Source organism: Mustela putorius, unplaced genomic scaffold (assembly GCF_011764305.1).
Source record: "Mustela putorius furo isolate JIRA1106 unplaced genomic scaffold, ASM1176430v1.1 tig00000250_pilon_pilon_pilon, whole genome shotgun sequence".
NCBI classification, from domain to species: domain Eukaryota; kingdom Metazoa; phylum Chordata; class Mammalia; order Carnivora; family Mustelidae; genus Mustela; species Mustela putorius.
In genome coordinates this window covers 1,435,821-1,445,915 of record NW_025421328.1, presented here as the reverse complement: position 1 = coordinate 1,445,915, position 10,095 = coordinate 1,435,821, and the positions used below count along the sequence as shown (strand labels likewise).

At 42.9% G+C, this 10,095-nt stretch overlaps 1 pseudogene; it reads left to right on the top strand.

Annotated features, from left to right (window-relative positions):
- Positions 1-1,297: 1,297 nt before the first annotated feature.
- Positions 1,298-9,705, top strand: LOC101687810 (annotated as a pseudogene).
- The last annotated feature ends 390 nt before the right edge of the window (positions 9,706-10,095 follow it).

The following is a 10,095-nucleotide window of genomic DNA, read 5'->3' as shown; positions in this document are numbered from 1 at the left end:
TCTCCAGAATAGACCACAAACTGGGTCACAAATCAGGACTCAACCTTACAAAAAGACTGACATTATTCCTTGAATATTCTCAGATCACAATGCTTTGAAACTGGAGCTCAATCACAAGGAAAAGTTTGGAAGGAACTCAAACACCTGGAAACTAAAGAATGCTTGCATTGGGGCACCTGGGTGGCTCAGTGGGTTAAACCGCTGCCTTCAGCTCAGGTCATGATCTCTGATGAGATCGAGTCCCACATCAGGCTCTCTGCTCAGCAGGGAGCCTGCTTCCCTCTCTCTCTCTCTCTCTGCCTGCCTCTCCACCTACTTGTGATTTCTCTCTGTCAAATAAATAAATAAAACCTTAAAAAAAAAAAAAAGAATGCTTGCATCAACCAGGAGATCAAAGAAGAACTTAAACAATTCATCGAAACCAATGAGAAAGCAGACACTTCGGTCCAAAATCTATGGGATACAGCAAAGTCGGTCCTAAGGAGGAAATACATAGCAATCCAAGCCTCCCTCAAAAAACTGAAAAATCCAGAATACACCAGCTGTCTCTACACCTTAAAGAGCTGGAGAACCAACAACAAATCAAAACAACTCACACATAAGAAGGGGAATAATCACGATTAATGAGGTAGAAACCAGAGATACAGTAGAATGTATCAATGAAACTAGAAGCTGGTTTTTTGAAAGAATCAATAAGATCGATAAACTATTGGCCACACTAATCCAAAAGAAAAGAGAGAAGGCCCAAATTCATAAAATTATGAATGAAAACGGAGAGGTCACAACTAACACCAAGGAAGTAGAAACAGTCATCAGCAGTTATTTTCAACAGTTTTTAAACTTTTTAAAAAGTTTTAAAAACTTTTCTATATGGGAATTTTCAAAAGTATACAAAAGTAATAAGAATAGTAAAGTGAACCCTGTAAACCCATCACCTAGCTTCAAAAATTATTTACATATATTTAATTTAAACAATCCAACAATTCGCTCTTCAGCTTCTAGAGTTAACCTGGTCATTTGTCATCACTGAGGCCATGGTTTCTAATTGAGGGACCCACTCTGTGGCTCCAGGGTTCCTCTGCCTCATTCGTTGATATGGCCCTGATGGTGCAACAGGCTCTGGACTCCAAAAGCTTTGGCACAAATTTAAGAAGATTTTGTTCATGTGTATGGCATAACAGATGAATTCTTCCTCCTCCACCATGAATGAAGAACCCAATAATCTCTCAGTAGTTAAATAGCTATGGGATCTAGAAGCAGATACATTAAATAGAAGAGACAATGTCCAGGATCAGACATGTCTGCCTGGTCTTATTTGTTTATGGACCATCCCAACCCCCCTGTTGTCCATTCCACTTTGCTCACTCTTTAGTACTTAGCAGAATGCCATGCCAACAGAGAAAAGATGAAAGGAAAACATACGATGTTAAGCTTGCACAATGTTATATAGAAGACTACAACTCCAGGAGAAACAAAACTGCTGGCTTCTGAAATTTATGACATTTTTTGGTTTTCCATATAGAGCAGATGGTAAATTCACAATAAGGAAAGCTCAGTTTTTTTCTGGGAACTACAAACAAACGTGCCAAAACAGTGGTTTTGTATATAGATGGTCTTGATGATATGTCTCAGACAAATCTCTGTGAAGAAGCTTTGTTAAGAATTAAAGGTGTACATGGGAAGATGGAGAGGAGAAGGGAGTTGGGGGAAATTGTAGTGGGAGATGAACCATGAGAGAGTATGGACTCTAAAAAACAATCTGAGGGTTTTGAAGGGGCGGGACATGGGAGGTTGGGTGAAACTGGTGGTGGGTATTATGGAGGGCAAGTATTGCATGGGACACTGGGTGTGGTACATAAACAATGAATTCTGGTACACTGAAAAGAAATTAAAAAAATAAAAATTTTTAAAGTTAAAAAAAAATTAAAGGTGTTATTAGCTTTATTTTTCAAATGGCTATTCAAAGATGTGTGGTGTGTGTAAGGGCCTACTTAGCCAGAGAGAGCCATTTTGTTGTTTATGCAGTAAACTTAGATTGAACCTGCCCCTTCCCCCCAAGAGAAAAGCGCTTAGAAACAGAACTGGAGAAATATGACTGACCAGTCCCTGATAGTGGAGCCCACATACAAGGATGTGTCCGGCCAGGTGGAAACGTCCAATCAGTAAAAGCACATGTATTACCTCCCTACCTGCAAAGGATGAGCCAGGCCAGGTGGAAACATCCAAACAAGGGAAAGCGCACGTATTACCCACCAAGGAGTGTGAGCCCCTCCTTTTGGACACCAGACAAAGGAACCGATTCTAGCCAAGGTCATAGGCTGAGTTAGATGACTATCATGGGGTAAAATGTAATTCAGTTGGCCACCTGTGTATGGACAGGCCACATGGCCTTTACTCTATAAAAGTTAGTCTGTGAGACTGGGAGGGGTCACCTCTTTGCAAGAGATGGCCCTGGACAGTCAGTTTGATTCTCGATGCTTGGCGTGAAATAAAGCTTTGCTTGACCTTCACTTTGTATCAGTCTTGTCCTTTTGTCTACAGACCCTTTCAGTGGGGGCTCATCCGGGATAAAATGGCGAGGACTCATCCGGGATAAAATCCACGAGGATAAAACAGCATCAGAAAGCCTCCGGATGTAAGATCTCAAGACCCCTTGAGATCCTATCTGTCTGTTTGTCTGTCTGTCTGCGGAGCTCCAGGGTAATAACGGGGAGAAGCTGGATGCAGCATAGCTCCCAGGGCTGGAGTGGATGCGGGGACGCCTCATCCCTCGTGGGGGGTGGGGATTGCCAGGGTTAGGGGCCCTCCCAGGCAATCAGGGGACTGAGAAAATCCCCAACATTGGGTGCATGTAGGGGACCAGGTGCAATCCCCACCAGCGAGAGCATCTAGGCGACCAAAAAAATCCCCACCAACGAGTGTGTCAAGGGGACCACAACCGTTGGGTTTATGGATGCACGTAGGGAACCGAGAAAATTCCCCGCTGGGTCAACGGATGCTCATAGGGAACCAAGAAAATTCCCGACAGTGGCAGGTTACGTTTTTAAGGTGGGATTACATCTTGTACATCTTTGGGTTTAACATCTGGTCGAAGATGGGCCACTGGGCCTGTGGTTGTCTTTGTCTTGTCTTCTTGTTGCTTGTTGTGTTGTTTGTTGTGTTGCTTGTTGTGTTTGAAGGAATGGGGCAAGCAGAGTAAGGGGACTCTGGTTTTCATCTCTCCATTCCGCCTCATAGATGTGGGGCTTCTCCCTTACTCATTTCTTGTGTTAATGGCTGGCTATAACTGGAGCCAGCTGGGGTTGGTCTAACTCAAGACAGAGACTTTAAGGAATATTCCCAAGCAGCTGCCAAAACTTCCTTTGTTTCGGGGAAGTTCCTTGCCCTCTCTGGCCCGATGTGGACTGACTAGCCCCCACCCCTTGCTGGTGGGAAAGCATGATGTCTGCTCCTCTGTTGAAGTTGATAAGCTCTAAAACTGGGAATCCTTTTTCTGCCTTCTGGTGGCACTTTGTTTCTTCTGTCTCCCACTTCTCATGTTTCTGCACCAACGTGCGTGCAGCCTGCATGACTAGCCTCTAGATCATGCACTATGGCTCCTTCTCTCTTCACTGTCAAGAAGCAAGAAGAGCAGCCCCTGGACCTAACACCCCCCACTCCAAATCCTCCCACCCATGTCTCAGGTAAATATTCAAAGTGGAGTGGGCCCAGGTGGAACGTAAATCAGTATTTGAACTAAATTTGTTGGTTTAATTAAGATATACACGTCTTTTAAGTTATCAGCAGTAATGTAAAACTTCAGAGTTTACTTAAGATTAAATAAGCTCATTATTTCTGTTAAAATCTGTTGAAATCTATTAGCAAAGAAATGACTAAACTGATGGTTAATTGTCTGTCTCAAAGTTTAATAGGTAATTGCTAAAGTAGCTTTCAAAGTCTTTGGTAACCTGAAACTTTAAAGTTTTGGTTGGATGACAAATGGTTTTAAATTATGGACATCTAGATGTTAACCAAACAGGATAAAATGCTGACATTGATTACTGAAACTAGGTTTGTGCTTTTGAAATCTGTTGGCAAACATGTTTTGCGCTTAACTGATTCATAAATTTGCCATCTGAAGAATTCTGTTGTAACAGTTCACAATTGGTTAATAACTGATTAAGGTCTTTCTAAGAGTACAAAATTCTGTTAAATGTAACTAAGACTGATGGAAATAAGGGAAACAACTCTGTATATAGGAAAGTAGATAATATGTAAGAAAGATTTAAGAAATGGAAGTACATTTTGTTGAAAGTAAAAAAGGTAATTTTGTCCTAAATGAGATGGTTGTTTGGAAGGAAATGGCTTGGGACAAAATCTGAATGCAAAGGAAGGTTGTAGAAGGTTTGTGAAGGAAAATCTTCAGGAAAAAAAAATTTAGGTACGGTCAGGACAGACTAAGGAAAAAAAAAGGGGAGAAAAGACCAGATGTCTGATCCTGTTTAAATAAGAAAGAAAGAAAGAACAGCCTCCAAGGTGATTTAGCACTCTCCTGACCTGCCTCCACATAGATTATACTTCCAACTGAAAGGGCCATTTGGCCTTGAGAGATTAAGGAAGCAGCCCAACTTTGAGGGACTGCAAAAACACCCTGTTACCATCCTCCATTGCCTGTAACCATAGAAACTCACTCGTTTTTTATTTTTAATAATTTTTTTATTTTTTATAAACACATATTTTTATCCCCAGGGGTACAGGTCTGTGAATCACCGGTTTACACACTTCACAGCACTCACCAAAGCACATACCCTCCCCAATGTCCATAATCCCACCCCCTTCTCCCAAGCCCCCTCCCCCCAGCAACCCTCAGTTTGTTTTGTGAGATTAAGAGTCACTTATGGTTTGTCTCCCTCCCAATCCCATCTTGTTTCATTGATTCTTCTCCTACCCACTTAAGCCCCCATGTTGCATCACCACTTCCTCATATCAGGGAGATCATATGATAGTTGTCTTTCTCTGCTTGACTCACACTCACTGTTCTTGCTGAGCTTATGTAAATAATTAGGCCAAGTTTGTTAAAAACTGGACTTGTTTTTCAAATAAATTAGTCCTGATTTGGCTATCTCTGGAAATGAGGGTTATTTTAGAGAGAAAAAATTATGTTTTAATAACACGCCTTTATGGATGTTAAATTCTAGATTTGGTTGTCTTTAAATGTTTGTTTACCTAAGCTAGACAACTTGAGGCAAACTTTAGAGGAAGATTTAAAATATTTATAAAGTGGGTTAAACTAGACTATGAAGGGGCCTGGGCTAAGACGAGGAGGAAATTAGTAAGCCAAATACATCAGGGCACTCATTTGGGGACATGCAAGCTTAAGGAGCTTATGGGCAAGCAGTTTCAAGTTTCTAAATTATGGAGTATGGCTCAGGATGTGGTTGATAGATGTGCTCAATGTCAGGTAGTAAATGCGGGAAGAACTAAAATGGGAAGAGGAAAAAGAGAAAGTGGTAAAGAGCCAAAAATTTATTGGGAAATGGATTTTACAGAGATGAAACTGGGAAAATATAGACACAAGTATATGTCAGTTTTTATGGATCCCTTTTCAGGCTGGGTAGAGGCCTTTTCTGCCAAACATGAGATGGCAAGAGTGGTAGCCAAAAGCTACTAGAGGTTTGGGTTACCTCTCGTGATGGGGTCAGACAATGGCCCTACATTTGTGAGTTCAGTAGCACAGGCATTGGCCAAAGCCATTGGCACTAATTGAAAACTACATTGTGCCTACTGGCCCCAGAGTTGCGGGCAAGTAGAGAGAATGAACTGGACTCTTAAAGAGACCTTGACAAAGCTAAGTCTGGAGGCTGGTGATGGATGGGTGACTCTCCTTCCTTTCGCCCTCCTCATGGCATGATGTACACCCTATTTAAACAAGGTGACCCCATTTGAAATAATGTTTTGGAAACACCCCCACCCCTCGCTCTGCCCTTGGCTACAAAAGGTTGCCCTAGCAAAAGTGACTAATCAGTCTGTACTCCAGTCACTGCAGGCATTGCAGTCTGTCTTAAAAAGAGCCCACTCAGGGATCCAAACTGCCCACACTGAAATGGAGATGGAGCTGGAACCACATCCTTACCAACCCGGGGACTTGGTTTGAATGTGCCGCCGCCAAGTAGAAAACTTGGAACCTCGTTGGAAGGGACCATTTACTGTCATCCTAACCACCCCCACAGCAATAAAAGTAGAAGGCATCCGGGCCTGGATTCACACGAGTCACGTCAAGCGAGCCGAAGACAGGGACGCCCCCAGAGATGGATGCCATTGTTGATGGACCCCGCCGACCATGAACTAAAGCTAAGACTCAAAAAAAACAATGAGTTCATTAAGTTTATTGTTACTTCTATTATTACCGGTCTATGTAAAAACTTCTGAGTCACCCCATCAGACAGAGAAGTATAAATGGGAAATTAGACAAGTGGGATTAACAAAAATTGAAAAGGTTATACAAAGCAATAAATGGCTGACCCATCAGCTAACTATGCAATTTAATATAACCATATGTCAGTTGGCACCTGTAACTCCTTGTGTCACGCATGACTCTTACTACATGTGTCCTTACACAGGGACTCATACAGGGTGTGGAAGAGCTTCAGACTATTACTGTGCATGGTGGGAATGTGAGACAATAGCCTCTGATTGGGGGATAAACCGTGACCCCTATATAATGGTAGTACCCATCAGAACAGATAACTGGTAACACAAAAAGAATTTGTTAAAAATTTAGCCACAGGGATCTTTCCTTCAATTGCATCCCACCGATCTGGAAAATATTGTACAAATATATCTATTACAATCATCAACCCCAAAGATCATCTCTGGGAATATGGCCGATCTTGGGGCCTTAGATACTATGAACCTGGTGCAGATAGAGGAGGGCAATTCACCATCCAGAAGATAAGAATTCGAGAACCGCTTCAGCCTATAGGGCTGAACCCAGTTTTAAATCCTCCCAAGCTATTAAAACCAACCAAGCTACCCGCCACGTCTACCCCAAGGGAAACTATCATAAAAAAGAAAAGAGAAAAGGTTGACAATGGCAATAATGTTATAAAAAGTTTACTCCCACTGGCAGATACAATGTTTAATTTTTTAAATGCTTCAAATCCTAATATCACCTGAGACTGCTGGCTATGTTTAAATCCTCAGCCCCCATACTATATTGGCATGGGGGCCAATCTTACTATAGGGATCCAAAAGGGCCAAATTAAAAATGAAAGCTCTTATAACTCCTGTGAATGGGAAAAAATACCTAGACTAACTTTAGGAGATATAAGAGGTAATGGACTTTGCTTTGCTACATGGAAAGGGAAACAATCTTCCCAATACAAAAACTTATGTGAGGGTATAATGGTCCCTACCGTCTTCACTAATTTCCTTAAGGCCCCTATCAGGGCCTGGTTTGTTTGTAATTCAGGGCTCACACCATGCCTTAATCTTGCTTTATTCTTCATGGAATGAACTCTGTATAACAGCTCACATCCTTCCCCAAGTAGGTTATTATAAGGGGGTCAAAGGATTCCAGCATCTTACTGCAGGGACAGGGCGAACAAAACGTGCGGTCCCATCCTAATTCCACCATTAGAGGCTGCAGGAATAGCAGGATCTACAACAATAGGAACTGCAGCCTTAATAAAATAAAAAGTAGATTTTGAGGCTCTGGGATCACAAGTAGATGCTGATTTATGTCACATGTATGAAAATATAGATAAGCAAACTGATTCCCTAAGCTCTCTAGCCAAAATGGTACTGCAAAATAGAAGGGGGCTTAACATACTATTCTTAGAAAAAGGGGGACTTTGTGTAGCCTTGGGGGAAGAATCCTACTTTTGGGTAAATCACACTGGGGTCATTAAAGACAGCTTGACAGCCGTCAAAAGAAAATTAGATGAGTGCGAACAACAGCGCAGGGACTCCCAGGGATGATATAAAAGTTTATTCAACTGGTCTCCATGGATGACTTCCCTAATATCAGCAATTTCAGGCCCCTTAATCTTACTATTATTGATGATACTCTTTGGCCCCTGCACTATAAAGGCCCTGATGTCCATTGACAATGGCAAAAAAAAAAAAAAAAATGGGACGATAAAGATGCTAATCTTACAAACTCAGTATAATCCCTTACAACAGGGGGACATAGAATCCTCAAAGATTTGACTAATCTCCAAAGAAAAGGGGGGAATGTAAGGGCCTACTTATCCAGAGCAAGCCATTTTGCTGTTTATGCAGTAAACTTAGATTGAACCTGCCCCTTCCCCCCAAGAGAAAAGCGCTTAGAAACAGAACTGGAGAAATATGACTGACCAGTCCCTGATAGTGGAGCCCACATACAAGGACGTGTCCAGCCAGGTGGAAACGTCCAATCAGTAAAAGCACATGTATTACCTCCCTACCTGCAAAGGATGAGCTAGGCCAGGTGGAAACATCCAAACAAGGGAAAGCGCACGTATTACCCACCAAGGAGTGTGAGCCCCTCCTTTTGGACACCAGACAAAGGAACCAATTCTAGCCAAGGTCATAGGCTGAATTAGATGACTATCATGGAGTAGAATGTAATTCAATTGGCCACCTGTGTGTGGCCAGGCTCAACCACATGGCCTTTACTCTATAAAAGTTAGTCTGTGAGACTGGGAGGGGTCGCCTCTTTGCAAGAGATGGCCCTGGACAGTCAGTTTGATTCTCGATGCTTGGCGTGAAATAAAGCTTTGTTTGACCTTCACTTTCAGCGTGGATCCATTTGGATTTGAAAGCAGAGGCCTTGGCATCAGTAATAGCATCAATCAAGGATATGAAGGCTCAGCATGTTGTGAAAAGTGAAATTGGAGAAGAGATGCTGGTCCCATTCCAAGATATACCTGTGGAAGTAGAACAGAACACAGAAAAGCCCAACTACCTGCCTGCGGATAAGAGTCCCACAAAGAAGCAAGAAAAAGCAGTGTCCCAGGTCATCTCACACCCAGAGGGTGGAGCTAGCTGGCTAAGCACAGCTGCAGGGTTTTGTTTTTTGTTTTTTTGTTTTTGTTTTGAAGGTCAAGCAAGGCTTTATTTCGTGCCAAGCATCAGGAATCTAACCGAACATTCAGGCCGCACCTCTTACAAAGAGAGGGCAACCCTTCTCTGTTTCACAGACTAGCTTTTAAGGGCAAAGACCATGCGGTCAGGCCTGGCTACTCACAGGTGGCCAATGGGATTTTAACACACACAGGAAACTCCACAGTGATGCTAGGTGACCAATTGAGTTACAATTTACCCTCGTAGACATTTGAACCAGCCTATTACACCTTGATTGGGATTGGCGCCCAAAAGGCTCCCAAAGGGCAGGGCCTATACTCCTTGGTAACCAGGGAGACAGTATGCATTCCCCACTGATTGAATACCTCCACCTGGCCCAACCCACGCCTGTACTTGGACTTTGTTACGTGGGACTGGTTTCCCGGACTTGCTTTTAAATAAGTTCCCCTGGGGGGGCAAGGTCAATTTAAGCTTTACAGCAAAATTGCAGTTCAACTGGGGTGGGGATGCTCTGGCTGAATAGGCCCTTACATTCTCCCTTTTCTTTGGAGATTAGTCAAATCTGACTTTTCAGCCAGTTCTACATCCCTTTTTTAACAGCTGCCAGACTGTTTTAATGATTCCAGAGTGGTTTACCCAGAAACAGCATTTCTCTCCTAGGGCTATGCAGAGCACCCCCTTTTTAGAAATAGTATGTCAAGCCCTAATTGTCTATATTTCCCACCTATACTTTAACAATAGAAGCAACAATGAACTCAATGAACTCATTGTTTCTGAGTCTTAGCTTTAGTCCATGATCAGCGGGGTCCATCAGCAGCGGCATCCACCTCTGGGGGGCGTCCTCATCCTTGGCTCGTTTGACGTGACCCGCGTGAATCCAGGCCCCGATGCCTTCTATTTTCATCGCCGTGGGGGTGGTCGGGATGACAGTAAACAGTCCCTTCCAGCGAGGCTCCAAGTTTCCCACTTGGCAGCATGCATCCAAACCAAGTCCCTGGGTTGGCGAGGATGTGGCTCCTTCCAAGACAAACCACAACGCCTTGTTTAAGC